This window comes from Neopsephotus bourkii, unplaced genomic scaffold (assembly GCF_033783945.1).
Source record: "Neopsephotus bourkii isolate Nb327-2 ecotype Australia unplaced genomic scaffold, CSIRO-AGI_Nbou_v1 NB_1495, whole genome shotgun sequence".
Lineage (NCBI taxonomy): Eukaryota > Metazoa > Chordata > Aves > Psittaciformes > Psittacidae > Neopsephotus > Neopsephotus bourkii.
In genome coordinates this window covers 31,443-49,744 of record NW_026901971.1, presented here as the reverse complement: position 1 = coordinate 49,744, position 18,302 = coordinate 31,443, and the positions used below count along the sequence as shown (strand labels likewise).

Genomic DNA, 18,302 nt, shown 5'->3' with positions numbered 1-18,302 from the left:
GATTGAACTATGAGAAGAGCCTGAAAGATATTTCAAAAATATAATAGATGTTAATAAAGGGCTTATGCCAGAAGATGTAAATGGTAGTTCTGTCTTTGCTTTAGTGAGGTGAACACAAGTCCTCAATGTGTGGAAAAGAGATGAATTTTTAACTGAGCAAAATCTTTTACAGAAATAAAACAAGAACCCCTTACCAACTCTCTTGATGGTATGGAAGCAACCATTTTGAAAACAGGAGGCAAAATGATTTGATAGGTATAGCAGTCCAGATTAAAAACAGAAATAAGGTTTAAAATACTGAGTAGAACTGTACTACAGATTTTGAGATACCAAAAATCTCCCATAGAGGAGAATGTCACTGTGATGGTCATTAGGCTTACAATGTGTTTGCATTGCAAACATAAGGGGATTGGCCAGAAAATGCTATGGTAGATAAAAATAGACAGTAACTGGGATTATAGAATGATAATGTAAATGTGGCTGAGATTTGGAGGTGTTTTTGAAGCACAGTTTTTAGGATTCCATATTTCTGAGTGAATGATTTTGAGCAAAGAAATTGAGGAATACAGTATATTTATTGAATATGGGTCTGCTGGGGACTAAAATTAGTGGTGCTTACTGAAATTCATAAGGCAAGTTTAACACATCTCTGAAATGAGCACCCAAGTCTTTCTCTATAAGCTATGGAAATATGTTTTATATATGTTGCATTGATTTTGTATTATTTACATAATAATGGTAGAAATTAATTCTTCATATAGTGACTTTCAGTTACAGTTTGAAATGCTTTTGCTTATTTCTGATATACAACTTTTAGCTATAGATACAACTTAATTGTTTTGGAATGAACTGTAATTTGTACTCCCTGTAACTCAGTTTTTCACAATTATGTTTCTGGCTTCATAACTATGTTCCCTTAATTTACATGTAAAACCCGTCAATTCTGCCTTTCCATAGAAAAACAACCTACTGACATGCAAACTCCAGTGTATTGCTGATTTATTCCATTTCTCTACTACTGGGTTTTTAACTGCTACTTTCGAGAACCTTGTTCAAAATACCTGTGTATGGTTGTGAGAGTGAAATAATACATCCCATGAAATTTCAAACAGCACATTTCAGGAAGAGATTTCATCTTCTGTTTAAATCATAGGATGCATTCAGTAACAACTGTCACTTTTTCAAAGTGTGTGTCATATTTACAGTCTAAACAAAATAACACACTAAGCCACAGGTGTTATTTACAAAATCACACCATGGAAAGTAAGGCAATCTACATTTAGTGAACGAAATCATGGCCAAAACTGAAAGGAATGCTTTAAACCACAGGTAATTAAATAGTATTACTTAAATTAAGCTACATTATTGATGTGTGAAAGTCACTTTCATAAACAGTAACGAGCGTAATACTCCAGCAAAGTATTAGGTATGCTATGGACTACTTGAGTAGCCACAGTTATGTTATATGAGATATGTATATATCTGTATATAGACAGATAACTAATGAACAAATAAAAGAAAAAGAACTTTTCCTTTCTATTGGTAACTTCATCATGGGCTGTTTATTCTGTGAAGTCTAATGTAAACTGTGCATATGTAGTCCTGTGAAATTTAATCTGCTCTTTGGTGTTTATTTTGAGAGCAAGACTACTGCAAACCTTTTGCATTTATCTTCTTTTACATTTTTTTCTTGATTTTCACATAGCTCTTATGTTTATGTCTTCCAATATGTATTTTATTCTCTTGCCAAGTCTCAGTGAAGCTCTTCTGCCTCTTTCTTCCACACCCTTTTTGGCTTTCCCACTCTTCTCAAACATGTACTGGTGGATGATCTTTCTCTTAAGTTTGTGAAGTATCTCCAAGTCTAGATTGCTCATGCCATGTGATTATATGGTTATGTGTCACACCAGCCAACAGTTCCAAATTGGTTTAGTACCTTTTAATAGAGAGCCTGGCATAAATACATGGAAACCATGCCCTTCTTTATGTGAACAGGAAAACCTGTATATTGCTGGAACCATTATTTAGAGACTTTCCCAATTGTGAGAGGAATCACAAGACCAAAATTACAGTGCATTTTATGTATGCTTAACCATCATAGAAGCAGTAAAAGGTGAGACAAATTTACAATCCTGCATAGTATAAAACATCTCAAGATTACCTCAACATATGCATATGCACTCTGAAAATACAGAATACAGAAATTTAAAGGTGGGATAAATCATTTCAGCTCTTTTGTTATCAAAATAATGTAATGAATCAGCAGCAGTGTCACAGAAGGCTTTTCTTAATATTCTGCTACAGTTCCCTGGGATCTTTAAAAATTCATCTCCAGTACAAATAAACATGAGCTTTATTAATCATGTCCCCCTATGCACAAATATGCACACTAATAGGGCAATATTGCTATCTCATACATAGTTTTAGGATGTAATTTCTTGCTTTTTTTTAATGAGACAGATTCTAAAACCATGTCTCAGAATAAAGTGGGTTCATTTCAAGACCCTAGAAATGTTATTTCTGTTACAATATGTTTCCCATTCACTAAGAAGCAAACACTTCCCCCTCTCTGCCATATCTGGATTATCTGCATTATCCACTAATAAAAAAAGGAATGAAGAGCTGTAAGTTTTCCATGAAAATACAGGGACTGCCTCTCTCTGAAAGTGCCTCCTGAAGATCTCAGGCCTCTGACCCAGTGGACAGTCAAATACATACAGCATGCACACACCAGAAATCAAAACCATTATTTGAACCAAGTCCTTTCTTAAACATCCCAAAGTTCTGCTTAGGCTTGGTATTGCACCAATGTTTGTTATTTTTTTTTCTTTTTTTCCTCATTGTGTAATTAAAAAAAAGAGAGGTAAAATATCTTAACATAAAAAAGCAATATTTGTTAGCCCTGTATAACATACATCCACTGGCCATTCTTGACCTTGGTTTTCAAATAAAAATTTCATTTTTATTTAAATGTTGAGAAGCAGTGTTTACTCAGTGTCAAAAGTGTGGACAAGAGTTTCGGAAACACTTTTTGCCACAGAGGCCAAGTCAGCCTCAGTATAAGCCAAAGACTTAATATTGCTATATAATTTTTCTCAAATACAAGATGTTTTTCTGAAGCATTATCACTTCCATGGTTAGAGATGGAAGAAGACAATAACAGGTTGTATTAGAATATGCCATTTACCTTCTTTCAACTGCTCTGGTTCAGTTTCGGGCCTTTAGTTTTGGTATATGCACAGGGTTTAGACATTTTGTTCTTAAAACCAAAAATACATTTTAAAAGCATAGCTATGTGTTTTGAAGCAAAAACATAAGATTCCAATAATAAAGGAATTCAGAGACTAAAATTTACAGCATATTTCAGTAATAATTTTGCCCTGCAGAGGCCATTATTATAGGACTGTACTATGATCAGGAACAATGCCTTCACTGAGGATAACAGCAGTATGAAAATCAGTATGTTAAAAACATTTTGCCTGGGCCTCTGTTTTAAGTGATTTTTGATAGTGGTTCCTATGCCATTATGCAGAATATAAATGTAACATCAGTGGGAGTTAAAAATAATGCTTACCAAACTGAATAGAGCAGATCAGAAGGGCACCACAGTGCTATCTGCAAACTTCTAATTAAAAGGTGTTGAAAGTGGATTCAGCGGCTAAGGAAGAGAATTGAACTTGTCCCGTTAAATACAGATTGTCAGCTACAGTTTTCAGATACACTATGCAGAGTGGTGCCACATGGCAAAGGCAGCTGCACCCCCTTACAGTGAACATCCCCAATATTTTCTTTGTGGTACTTTTGGGATTACACATGTAAGCATTATTAGAGAAGGTCAGAGTGGTATGACAGGCACATACAGTGCCACTGTGAAGGTTTCCAACTATAACAGGAATCAGGCCCTCACACTGTTGGTGTGATATGTTTGGTTCTGACTATTGATCATAACCCTTCCCTGCTGATACCACTTTGAGAGCAGGCATAGGACAAAATGAGTTTTACTTCACTTTTTATCAAAATATAAACCTGGAACTGAATGGTGTGATAGTAGGTCTGTGTAACCACTTCTGTGCTCTCTATGATACTGTAAGGAGGATGGAATATGATATTTAGTAGGCTGGAAGGCAGAACACAACTATCCTTTCACAGATCAGGACAGCAACAGCGGTGAAATGCTGCTCAGCAGTACTGAGTTTTACACTTTTTAATCTTCTATTTGGGGTTTTTGGTTGCAAACATGTAAATCCAGGAAAAAAGTTATTCTGGTTACTGAACTTTGCACCAAGACTTCTCTGTTTCTTTATGTTATATGACATTAATGACCATTTTGATATTAATTAGCACAGAAATACTATAGAAAATATTTTTTTCTATAGTATTTTTTCAAAATTACACAGAAAGTACTCAATACAAAAAGGTGTAATAACAGTTATGTAAGGTTTTTGTAAGGGCTTTTTCTTCAGGGCCACTGTCAATGTAAACAATAATTTTGTACAGAGAAAGTTAATTCAGTGGAATATTCTCAGACTTTTGATTGTACTTTCATGCAAACGCCTTGTATTCTGATTTGATGCTTGTGTTGCACAGTGTTACCTTGCTATCTTGCCATGTACCTAAAGTTTTACCCATGGTTCCTTATTTCACAAGGCTAGGAGTTTTCAAAACAGATGTGCAGTATGCTCTGCACTAGGATTTCTACATGAATATATATTTGCAAAAGCACCAATGTTAGCATTTATGGTATTTCCAAGCTAACAAAGACTTACCTACCTACATTTTCACAGGTCACACTAATATTAATGGAGTAAGTTTTTATGTAAAATAATATTTATGGTTTCTTACTGTTGCACTACTCCTCTGGCTTTATTCAGTTTCATAAAAATCGAAGAGTAAAGACCTAATTGGTTATCTAATGCTTTTCTACGTCACTGTAGAATTGTTCCTTAAAGTATATTCTTCAGTGTTTTGTCTTATAAATAACAGGAGTCCACTTTTTCCCCTGGAAAAAATAATAGAATTCATCACTAGGAACATTTTCCTTTTGTTCATCTTATATTTCCTTTTTTTTCAGTGTATTCATATACTTCTATTTAACGATTATAGCCTGACAATCTTACTGGATCTTATTTCCAGATACATTCCCAAACATTTGGAACCTAATTCTGCAGTCATTACTAATTACTCGTAAGTCATTACTAATACACAGTGGTGAAAATTTAGTCTTCAAATCCAGTTCTGCAACATGCTGGCATGTCCTGCCAGACGTTGCACATCTTTCAAAGTCAGCACCTCCCCATTAAATTCAAGACCCTTGTCTTTGTATTCAAATCTCTCCCTAACATTGTCCTACCTTCTTTGACCTAGATATTTGACTTGCCTCTGCCCTCTCTTTTCTGCTAATATTGTTACCCTTGGTGCTCTGGCTGTTTGGTCCCCTCCTCATCTGTGTTGCCCTGCCTCCTCCTTTCCACTTGCATAGAGCATCCTCAATGAACTGAGTTATGAAACACCCACCTTCTCCTTAGCAGGGGCTCTGGCTGAAATTTAACATTAAAATTAAAGCAACATGTGTGATCTTGCAGGATGTTTGAAAGCACATTTATTTTGCAAGTTAAAAATAAATAGAATAAAAATAAATAAACAAATAAATAGAATAAATAAATAAACAGAAATAATCTGTTTATTTAACCCTAAGGTTAACTTCTTTCACAAAATATTTTTGCCATGAGGCTTGCATCTCTCCTCTCTTTTGATCCTGTTCTCTAACTTGTGTAGGGATTGTAGCAAAAGTAAACTTCCCTGAGAAAAGACGTTAGCTTTGTAAGTACAGTGCCTAACTTAAAAAAGGAAATTATTCATTCCTAGTAGAAAATCAGTAATAGCAGTAGTAATATCTTGAAATCCCAACAGGGCAAAATTCTGAAAATTTTCAATAGGCTTTGTACTTCAGAATCAAATGCTGGTTGGGCTTCAAGTAAATTAAAAAATGGAAACTAATTAGAGGGAAACTTCATTTCTGAATGGCACTCAAACTTTATCATGTATGATAGGATATGACAGGAAACAGCAGGAATTCTCCTGTATCTGCAAATACCACTCAGCAGAAAAAATAGATGCAAAGAATGATTTAGAAGCCTAGTGATGACTAACCTGTTTGACGTGAACTACAGAGGTATTTGCAATCCATCAGAGATAGATTTTGAACAGTATCTGCAAATTAACAGTTATGGGTGTTATGGGTGCCTTTTTATAAGCTCTGTCAAAGCAGTTTGCTAGATAAGTATATGTCTGTTGATCTCTGTTGAAAGTATCCTCAAGGTTTTCAGGTTGATGTGCATGTTGAATCTGATATGAGTGTGCTTTGCTGTGAAAGGTTATCTGAGGAAAGTTAGACAGAAGTATTGGCGGGACATCCAGTGATCCTGGGTTCAATGAGTTACAAGAAGGGAAGTTCAGTCAAGAGCCCTTTTAATCTGATTTATAAAAAAAAACAAACCCTTCAATAACCTATTTTCCATATTCCGTCCGATCTTGTATAGAAACAAATAGGGGAAGACTATCTCCTGGTTTTAGCTCTAGTTCTGTTGCTATCTTTTATTACCTTCTGCAACTCCTTTGGGAACTGTCTTGGGTTTTAGGGTTTTTTTTGACCTAAGTATCCTCAATTTTACAAGACATTTATTTGTTTCACTGATATCCAAATTTTCTTCTGCTATTTGCCTCAGGCCTGTGTTTCATTATCTCTGGACAGAGGCCTATACACCCCTATGGCTCTCCCAGCCGTAAGCAACACCTTTAAATTATCATCACTTAACAGGCTGGCAGAGGTCTCTGTTATTAGAAGAGAAACCAGTTTGGTTTACAGTTATTTGTATAACAGAATTCTCCTGTGTCCTTAGACTATGTAATAACTGTTAACAAAACATAACATTTTGTAACTTTTTTGGCTAAAGCAAAAATAAAAGAAAGCTTTTTTTGTTTGAATATTCAATTCTTTTTAAGATCTCATGCTTTGACAGTTTTTCCCAAATCCACCCGCTCCTAAATCAGTCTCAGACAAAATCATAGAATCACAGATCATAGAATCACAGGCTGGTTTGGGTTGGAAGGGACCGTAAAGCTCATCCAGTTCTAACCCCTGCCATAGACAGGGACACCTTCCCCTAGACCAGGTCGCTCCAAGCCCCGTCCAACCTGTCCTTGAGCACTGCCAGGGATGGAGCAGCCACAGCTTCTCTGGGCAACCTGTGCCAGGGCCTGATCACCTTCACAGAGAAGAACTTCTGCCTAAGAGCTCCTCTCAGTTGCCTGAAAGTGAATTTGACGTAATAGTGCACCTTAGCACCTTTTTTGCTTATCTTCCTCTCTTCTTTGAGCCTAGAGAAAGTACATATCAAAACTTTCCTTTATAAACTTAGTTTTAAGTGTGATGATATCCTTGTATATGGAATAGAGATCCTCTCTTGCCACAGTTCTTTCCTACTTTGGTGCCGTTCTACACTACAGACTTTTAACTGAGAAGGTGAGATTGCATTCCTCCATACAACCTAAACTCATACTTACTTTAAAATAGATCAATGTTTCTTTGAAAAACGAGAAACATAGCCACAACAAGAGAAAATCCCGTGCATTCACACGCTCTCCATTGCCAATTATTTTGCCAAATAACAACCACCTATTTTTATTTCTTGACACACATTCTTGGTTGTTTCTTCACGTACTAGGCTCTACTACTCAACTCTGTGCAGTCACCACCTTCTTATAAGAGTGGGTTGGATGGGGCTTGGAGCAGCCTGGTCTAGTGGAAGGTGTCCCTGGCTATGGCAGGGGGGTGGAGTTGGATGAGCTTTAAGGTTCTTTCCAACACAAACCAGTCTGAGATTCTGTGATACCCGGCATTCTGAAAACACAGGAGTTTGTTTTCACCTAAGAGGTATTCTCCTCCAGACTTGCATCACACAGAGCATGACCACAGAAAGGGACAGTTTTTTACTGTAACTGATTAAACATTGATTGTTCTTTACTGTCCCCAAAGATGTTTGGGTCTAGTAAACAGATCAGAATAGGACTGATTTGTGGGATCCTGTGGGAAATTGCAAAATCCAAGTCAATATTTACAATGGACTCTGTGATGGGAAAATTTGTATGACTTGAAACATTCTTATGAAATCAAAATATGAATGTTAAGCTTGTAATTCATGTAAGTAATAGACAAGTAAGAAGAACTCAGAGTACTATGTATATTCATACTGAGTGGTGACTTCCATAGAATTCATAATGACAGGGTTTTTTAACCAACAGAGTGATAGGACCTGGATTTTTTTCTCAGCAAAGACACATTTCTGACAAAGTAGTGCACATGACTGCTCACTTTAATGTTTAGTTTAGTGATCACTTATGTAGAGGCATGCAGCTGCTGATGCATAAAAACAACCTCTAGTATCACCTCTTACCTCAGTCACTGACACGGCCCAGCATTACTTAGTTTATGAAATATGAGCCCTCTGACAACAAATAAGTACACATCCTTGTACCTTGTATTACTAAACAGCACTTTTCCTAGCATAGTGGTTACTACTTTTAAAATTTTATCCTGGTTTCCTTGGTACACTCTGTGCCTTTACAAGAGCTACCTGGTATATTATAAACTTTAGCCATGCAGTCCTTTATTTTAATGTTATTTGCAACTTGGCAATATTTTGTTACTGAAATTTTGTGGCAGAGAACACACAGCTGATGAGATGTTTTGTGTCTTCCATCCTACACAGAAAAGATATGGTACTTCTTGAGCTTGTGACTTGATTACATTCTGTGGGAAGCCAAGGATAGCACAGCTTTTTTTTTTCTTTTTGTCCTTTTTTTTTTTTTCCTCCTGCCAAACTGCATTGAAAATCTTACTTCAAACTTTTTTTGCCTAGTCATCCATATTTTCAGACAGGATAAACACTCATTCTTGCTGCTGAAATAAGTGGAAGCACAGAGAACATTTGGAACTCATCGAGGGGTGGACTTAGCAATGGACACTATTGCCCAGGTTATTCACAAGTGTGAACACTGCACACAGCCTCTCGTGCTCTGAAAGACTGTTACAAGAGATGGAGCCTGACATCATGGACCAGATTGACTCAGCAGCTTTATAGGGACTGGCCTATGCACTACGATGAGAGTGCACTTAGATAAGAGTGATGGTATATTGAAAATGTGGGATCTGAGCATAACGTGAATGGTATGGAATAAGGGGTGGATAATGTCCTGGGTTTAGCAGTAGCAGTCATTTTTTCTCCTTCTTGGTAGCTGGTGCAGTGCTGTGTTTTGACTTTCGGCCTGGGAACAAAGCTGATAAAATGTTGTTTTTGCTTGGCCAAGGACTTTGTGAGCCTCATGCTTTGCCAGGGAGGAGGGAAGCCGGGAGGAAGCAGAGACAGGACACCTGACCCAAACTGACCAAAGAGGTATTCCATACCACAGCACGTCATGCCCAGGATGTAACTGGGAGTTACCCGGAAGGGCTAGGTGGACTGCAGGGTTGGAGGAGGGATCGGTCGGTGCTTATTCAGGCTGGGGGGGTGAGTTATCAGTTGCCTGGTGATGAGATGTTGTATTATTTTCCCTTGTTATTTCCTTTATCATTACTATTACTGGTGGTAGCAGTAGTGATTTGTGTTATACCTTAGTTACTAAACTGTTCTTATCTCAACCCATGGGAATTGCATTCTTTCTGATTCTCCTCTCCGTCCCTCCGAGAATAGGGGAGGGCAAGAAGGGGGGGAGAGTGAGTGGACAAGCTGTCTGGCTGGGGTTAAACCACGACAGAAGTAAAACAGAGAAAACAGCTTTTTTTTGTTTCTTTAATGGGTTGTTACACAAGCAGAGGTAAAATGTTTTATATTTTATTGTTTTCAAAGGTCCCTGTCCTGTAACCACTTTGTCTCCAACACCGGCATGTTTCTGCATTCCTGCACTGAATCTAAAGGGGTTCTCCATGGATACACTTCCCTGCCCCTGTGCTAATATCTGCTGGCTTAGGGCCGAATGTACATGCTTAACTTCATGTGCATTAGTCATGCCATTGAACTAAAATGGGGGAGGTGACCTTATTAAATAGCTACATCAGGAATGTACAATATGTTATTCTTACGGCAGTTCAGCAAACACAGGCAACAAACATGTCTTACACTGCAGCCTGACACACCCTGAAAGACAGAGCCAATGGGTAAAAAGCTTTAATCTAATATAGAGGCAAATTAGTATGGTGAAGGATTGGCAGCTTCTACATGTGCAATGCAGTTTTTGGATGTGACTCATTTTTTAAGTAAAAAAAAACAACAAGCAAAACCAGCAAGCGATATGTTTTAAAAATGTTTAGCAAAGCACTGATGAGAAATGTTTTTTACACAAATGTGCTTTTGTATTTTATATACCTACATACTTTTAAAATGCAAACCAAATTTACTTAACTTCAGAGAATGATGATACCTGGAGGATATAGATAGTGGTTGTCGTTTTCTACACTACACCTACATATCTTTGAAATTTGAAAGACGTTTTACCTAGCTTCATTGAATGTCTGGAGCTTATGAATGGTACAATCTTGAAGTTATAAATGATAAATGTCTTTCTGTCTCTCTTTTCTTTAGACAGTCTTAACCTCGTTACAAGTTCAGAATAGCAACTTTTGCTAACCACAGTCACAGAACCATAGAATCATAGAACAGTTAGGGTTGGAAAGGACCTTAAGATCTTCTAGTTCCAACCCCCCTGCCATGGGCATAAAATAGTTCATAAGCATAAATAGTTCATAAACAGTCATAAAATAGTTCAGCACTGCTTGTATCAGAAGTGTATTTTTTTACCCAGTTATGCAAATAATACAATTATTATGTTAAGGCAATATTCGCATGTAATGATACATGTCCTAGTAATTTTATGTAATGAATGCTGGAAAAGTTGTACTCACATCACTTAGACTAATCCAGATGCTAAGCAGACTATTTCTGAAGCCTAATTTTCCTGTGTATTTACATTGCTGTAGTATGTCTTTCTAATGCTCAACACTGAGCCACCACTAACAGTAATGTTTTTGATTCTGCATGTATATGTCATTATATATGTCATGTATATATTCAGTATATGTCATTGGAGATATTCTGACTAACTGGAGCAGTTATGGAAATGACCTCAGAAACAGGAAAATTAAAAATACATGAGGAAAAAGGATGCTATTAGATCTACAAAACAGGGAAGAACAATCTATACTACATAAATATGTGATTCTGTGCTCTCCTGTGTTAAAAATGCTGCAACGGACCAAAAACATCAAGTGCTTCCCTATATAAAATTGCTACTCATGCACAAATTGTCCTCAGTACACTAGAAGTATCATAGAATCATAGAATGGTTAGGGTTGGAAAGGACCTTAAGATCATCAAGTTCCAACCCCCCTGCCATGGGCAGGGACACCTCGCTCTAAACCATATTAGCCAACCTGGACTTGACCACTGCCAGGAATGGAGCATTTACAACCTCCTTGGGCAACACATTCCAGTGCCTCACCACCCTACAGGAAAGCATTTCCTCCTTATATCCAATCTAAACTTCCCCTGTTTAAGTTTTAACCCATTACCCCTTGTCCTATCCCTACAGTCCCTAATGAAGAGTCCATCCCCAGCATCCCTATAGGGCCCCTTCAGATACTGGAAGGCTGCTATGAAGTCTCCACGCAGCCTTCTCTTCTCCAGGCTGAACAGTCCCAGCTTTCTCAGCCGATCTTCATATCATTCTTAGCTCTCCTGTGCCAGCTTTTCAGTATAATTCTAAAAACCTTTTTTCCAGAGGAAGATACTATTTTTGCTTTCCAGCAGATGAGGAAATAGAAGTATGTGGTTTTTCTAAATCACAGAGAAACCAAAACTTTGTCTATCAGACCTCATGGCTCCCAGTATAAAGACCTGCATCATACCCTGGTAGAACAAGGGGGAATCAGTTCAAGCTTAAACAGGGGAAATTGAGATGATCTCTTAGGCAGAAGTTCTTCCCTGTGAGGGTGGTGAGGCCCTGGCACAGGGTGACCAGAGAAACTGTGGCTGCCCCCTCCCTGGCAGTGCTCAAGGTCAGGTTGGACGGGGCTTGGAACAACCTGGTCTAGTGGGAGGTGTGCCTGCCAGTGGCAGGGGGTTGGAACTGGATGAGCTTTAAAATCCTTTCCAACCCAAACAAGTCTGGAATTCTATGATTCTATACTTGAGTATTTTGTATTGAAACACCAAAGCTTGTTTGCAGGTGCATTTCAGCAGCCTTCTTCTTTCTATTATTTATCTGTATGTTATTTTTATGTCTTGATGCAGTTCTGCTTTACATGCATGGGATGGATACAGTCATATTTGAAAAGGAGCTTTGGTGCCATCACATGGATGTGCTTCTGGAAGCTGAGTGCCCACATGTCTGAACAAGTCTCCATCCCTTTTTCCCAGTTCTGCATGGGCTGCCTGCAAAACAACAGAATTTTGAGGTCTAGTGTAACAGGCAGATAAGACTTGTGGGTCTTTGGATGCTTATCCTAGTGAAAGGGGAACTAAATATTGTGCCAGTGGCTTGATCTGCCCTGCTCTGGCTGCCCAAAGGTGTGAGTCAGCCACCATCCCCTGTGTGATGCTCTCTGGTGATGGAAAAATAAGACTGTTTCAGACAAAAATCAGGCTGCAAATCATCACCTGGGCCATTGTCATGGTTTAAGCCCAGCTGGTAATTCAGAACCACGCAGCTGATCAGTCACTCCCCCACTTCCTCCCCCTGCTCCTGGAGGGATGGGGAGGAGAATGGAAAGAACGTAAATCCCACGGATTGAGATAAGAACAGTCCAGTAACAAAGGTATAACACAAACCACTACTGCTACCACCAATAAGAATAATGATAAGGGAAATAACAAGGGAAGAGAATACAACAGCTCACCGCCTGCCAAGTGATACCCAGCCCGACCCAAACAGTGATTTAGCCCTTCTGGGTAACTGCCCCCAGTTTATATACTGGGCATGACATGCTGTGGTATGGAATAGCTCTTTCGCAAGAATGGGTCAGGTGTCCTGGGTCAGGTGTCCTGTCTCTGCTTCCTCCTGGCTTCACCTCCTCCCTAGCAGACCATGAGACTCAGAGAGTCCTTAGTCAGAGTAAACATTACTTAACAACAGCTAAAACCATCAGTGTTATCAGCGTTGTTCCCAGGCTGAAAGTCAATAACACAGCACTGCACCAGCTACTAAGGAGAAACATGACTGCTATAGCTGAACCCAGGACAGCCATGGAAACACTCAAGGAAGTCCAAGGTTAAATATGAACTCAAAACACAATGGGACAGTTTCAGCGTAGCACAGAATATCAACATTGCACTGTCCATGCACTCAAACAAGAGTTTATTCTGGTCTCTTTGGTTAGGTAACAGTAGTCTGGAGCTTCAGCTGGTAAAACTGTACCAAGCCCTGTACAGAAAATATCTGAGCTAAACAGATGCTGCTTTTTCCTGCAAAATTATCTTACAAATGACTTGTGCTCTAAGCTGATTTTATGCATAGCAAATACATTTCTAAATGAGATTTCCTCCATCAACCTCCGCTAACAGCAATACCTATTACATTATGCCTTAAAACAGTATACCTGCTTGGAGGTAATAAGCCTCACAATCAGTCACTATGGCAAAGAGTAAATTGTCTTTTATTCCATTTCCAGAGGCATAGAGGAATACACAGAAGAAAAGAGTTTACTTGAGTTCAAGTGCAAGATATTATCTTGTACTGGGGCTAAAAATAGAGGTTTTTCCAGTGTTGATCTTGTTTACAGTGCTTCATATTGCTACTTCACTTGTCTTTTTAGTTTAATATATATGAATTTGTTAGAACAAGAATATCAATCAGCAAAATGTCCAAAACATTATTGCATAATTATTTCTGTGTCATGCTACCTGTAAATAAATTATCCATCTTCTCTTGAGAGATGAGTTCCCATCTGCATGAGTGTATGACATATGGAAATGAAGTGAGGAGGTGTCATTTCAAGTTGTACTTAAAGTAGGAAAATGAACATTCTTTACAGCAAATGTCTTTTTCTAAAGCACTTAATAATTCTGTGTTTCAGAGCAGCACATATGGCTAGTGACCTATCTTCCCAAGGAGAATGACTGAGATGTGTTTGGAATTATTCCTGGAATTAGACCAGCATGAGGTCTCCTTTACCAATTTGAGGTAATACTGCTAAAAAGCAAGAAATCCAAAGTGATATATGTCCAGCTGACTGTGCCCTGACAATGTCAACTGTGGCAAAAGTTCCACATGCCTGGAGCCAAAGGAAAAAAAAGCCATGACAATGGGTAAACCTTGCGACATCATCTCTCTATGAGGCATAGTAAACATAAAGACCTTCCCAAGGGATATTTAGTCAGTGGAGCCAGAAGCTGTTCTGGGTGGTTTTATTAGCAGGTTTTATTAATGGTGATAACCCAGACTTCTGCCATGATGAAGCACCTTGAAGATTAACTAATGAGTTATTTACTTAACTATAAACACAAGAGTGTTGCCTATTTTGGTTCATTTGTAGAGTCTTTACAACCTCAGAGACTCCACTAGAGGAAAATCATAGAATCACAGAATGGTTAGGCAATTTAAAATGAGGATATGGACAATTAACGTCATATGATTTAATACTGCTTAGGCCTAAGCCTCCTGCTGGGAAAACCACTCCAATTCTGTTTTACTTTAACATGGTGTACGCCAGAAGAGGTTTCAGTTGCAACCATTTTGTATAAGGGTGAGCCTGAATCATCCCTGCTGTGACGTCCATGGGTATGTAGGTAAGGCAAGTATGGTTTTGCCAAATGATATGCATGCAAACTTATTTTCTTGTTGTTGAATAATCCTTTGAAATGTTGTCTTTAAATGGTTGTAGCTAAAAAGCTGCAGAAATTGCGCCCAGGTCTGGAGTACATCTGTCTCATTCTGCTTCACTGAGGTTACATATAAATTATGTATGCCCTCTTCACTTTGGATAACAGTCTGGTCTCAGAAGGATATTAATTATTATGTAGTATCATTCGCTAATTGTTTCTACCTTTAGAGTATTTAAAAAATTGTCTGTGTTGACAATAGCAAAAGATAATGAATGGTTGTTAAGATGTCTGTAGTACAAAGTAAAATACTCATCGCTTCTGCTAATAATATCAGCAAATTCAATATGATTTTAATGATATTATAGGTACATTATGCTTCCACTACCTTTTCTTGAGAGGAGGAATAACCTTCCAATGTTTCTGCCACTTATGCAACCTAGAAAACCTGCATCAGGGCACTCAAATTACTGTCAAATAACACACTGAAATATCCCTAAACACATGGCAAACAATGCACAAATCCTTCATATTCAAAAATCCCCATTTACTTCAAAGGTTTGACCTGATTTCAGTGGCAGCTCTGTAAACAGGGGGTTGAAAATTGAGGTTTTAATAACAAAGAAATCCTGACTCCAAAAATAGAGATGACAAAAATCAAACACATTTTAAGAAAAAATTTGAACAAAGATGTTTTTCACAAGTTTGTCAGTTGTTTCTTTCAGTTGTCAAAAGTCATGTATATACAAGTTAATACAAAGTTAATAAATGCTTTATGTACTAAAACACACTTAGGATATTTATAGGTGTCTTAACATCTTTTAAAAACAAATGCTGTCTCATTTCTTAATAACTCTCCCAACTGCATACTTGATGCCAAGCCAAAATATGTATAAAATACATATATGTATATGTATATACAAATATGTATAAAATACATATGCAGTTTTCATTAAAAGGATTTATGCATATAATTATGTATGTATTTATATTGGTATATATGTGCATATCTTCCTCTAAGTTCTGGTAGTCTGGTGGTAATTCTAGGAATAAATGAAAGGCTTATGTTGTTTTGAGGTGCTTTCTTGAAGTGTACGTTTTGCTGTAACACAAATGCCCTGTCAATGCCTCACTTAATTTAGACAATATTTTGCCTCACATGATTTAGACAATATTTTGCCTCACTTAATTTAGACAATATTTTATTAATTTATAATGCAACAAAATGCTTAATCTCCTCAGCATTTGCAATCGTAGCACTACTCTATGAAAACACTAAAGAGATCTCTGAGTAATTTTGATGTTGTTACTCACCTTGGTGTTTTCCTAGAGATAGGTAACTCAGGTGCTTGTCTTTTCTGGGACAACATAAAGCAATGGAAAAGGTAGCTTATCTAGAACAAGGGAAAAAACAGTCTCCTATAAAAATTAGCCTCTTGGGAAGTAGTGAACACCTTAATTTAAGAACAGGTTACACACAGGTGTATAAACTCCCTTGCAGTACTGTGCAGCTGTTCATCAGGAAGGCTTTGATGAAGTTTCATCTAAAGGCTTGTATGACCCCATCTTAACTATTGAGGATACAGCAAGAATCACCAAGCTAACCAACAGCATTGAGGTTGCTTTACTCCTGCAAAAGAGTTTGGATAGAACAAATTTTGTGTTCAGCTAGCCTGACTTGAATCAGTAAGGTGGCTGGAATTGAAGTTCATCTTAACAAGAATAGAGATTTTTTTTTATATATCAATAGGTATTCTTTTACTTCTTTGAAGTGATGTAAAATACCTACAGGAGCAGCTGCTTCTAATCTTTTTTTTTTTCTCTCTGGCCTAATGAATCTGGAGTATTTATTTGCAAGTTGAGCAGTAGTGAGGACCGAGTGTCCTGATTCAGGAGCTGCCCATTCTTGGTGATGAGGGCTAGTTCTGGCTTTATCAGCAGAGAAAAGACTTAAAGGCAGCCAATAATAACAGGCAAAAGGATTTAGGTGGAATTTAGGCAGGATCCAGGGCAGATTGATCTGTGCAATTTATTTGTTCTGACATCAATCCTGGCTCTGCCAAATAGGTCAGAATCTGTTGGTGAGATTGCAATAGGCACATGTATGGAGAGCTGAATGTGTCCCAGATAAGACTACTTCTTTTGAAAAGTAAGGGTCTTGAGCAAAGCTCTGTCAACAGCATCTTCCATTCTCCTACCACTACCACCACTACAATCTACTGCTTTTGTGGTTCTTTAAAAACAATGTGGCCCTGTGATGAAATGGGTTCTTCTGTGGTGAAAGAAGTAGATTTTAGCAACCAGGATGAAAGCAAACAGTAAAATTCTTATCAGCAGCAACCCCAAATCACTTGTCTAACTACTCTTTCACATCATAAATACTGCTCAGTTGTATTTAACTGATCAGTATAACCAGAGGTAAATGATGTTACAGTTCTTCCAGGGTCTACCATGTTGTTTGAACAGGTAATATTTTTGTCACAGAATCACAGAATCACAGAATCCCAAGGGTTGGAAGGGACCTCAAGAGATCATCTGGTCCAACCCCCCTGCAAGAGCAGGGTAACCTAGAGTACATCACACAGGAACTTGTCCAGGAGGGCCTTGAATATCTCCAATGTGGGAGACTCCACAACCCCCCTGGGCAACCTGTTCCAGTGCTCTGTCACTCTCACAGTAAAGAAGTTCTTCCTGATGTTAACGTGGAACCTTCTATGCTCCAGTTTACACCCACTGCCCCTTGTCCTATCACTGGATATCACTGAAAAAAGCCTAGCTCCATCATCCTGACACCCACCCGTTACATATTTGTAAACACTGATGAGGTCACCCCTCAGTCTCCTCTTCTCCAAGCTGAAGAGACCCAGCTCCCTCAGCCTCTCCTCATAAGGGAGGTGTTCCACTCCCTTAATCATCTTTGTGGCTCTGCACTGGACTCTTTCAAGCAGTTCCCTGTCCTTCTTGAACTGAGGGGCCCAGAACTGGACACAATATTCCAGACACAGCCTAACCAAGGCAGAATAGAGGGGGAGGAGAACCTCTCTTGACCTACTAACCACCCTTTCTAATGCACCCCAGGATGCCATTTGCCTTCTTGGCCACAAGAGCACATTGCTGGCTCATGGTCATCCTCCTATCCACCAGGACCCCCAGGTCCCTTTCCCCTTCGCTACTTTCCAGCAGGTCAGTCCCCAGCCTGTGCTGGTACATGGGGTTGTTCTTCCCCAGATGCAAGACTCTACACTTGCCCTTGTTGAATTTCATCAAATTTCTCCCCGCCCAACTCTCCAGCCTGTCCAGGTCTCGCTGAATGGCAGCACAGCCTTCTGGTGATCCTCATTTTACAGAAAAAAAAACCATGAATTGGTTTATATATGGTAAAGACAAAAAGGCAAGCCCTTCTCCTTGCAAGAAAACCTTAGAATGCTGTAA

At 38.4% G+C, this 18,302-nt stretch overlaps 1 long non-coding RNA gene across 2 annotated transcripts in view; it reads left to right on the top strand.

Annotated features, from left to right (window-relative positions):
* LOC133220957 (uncharacterized) overlaps positions 1 to 17,312 on the top strand; it is a 60,613-nt gene extending 43,301 nt beyond the window's left edge. The window contains exons 1-3 of one of the 2 annotated variants that reach the window (XR_009727833.1): positions 13,315 to 13,830; positions 14,126 to 14,232; positions 16,643 to 17,312. This is a non-coding gene — a long non-coding RNA (uncharacterized LOC133220957). Of the gene's footprint in view, positions 1 to 13,314; positions 13,831 to 14,125; positions 14,450 to 16,642 lie in introns of those variants that run through there. The other variant, XR_009727834.1, reaches the window with a different exon arrangement.
* The last annotated feature ends 990 nt before the right edge of the window (positions 17,313 to 18,302 follow it).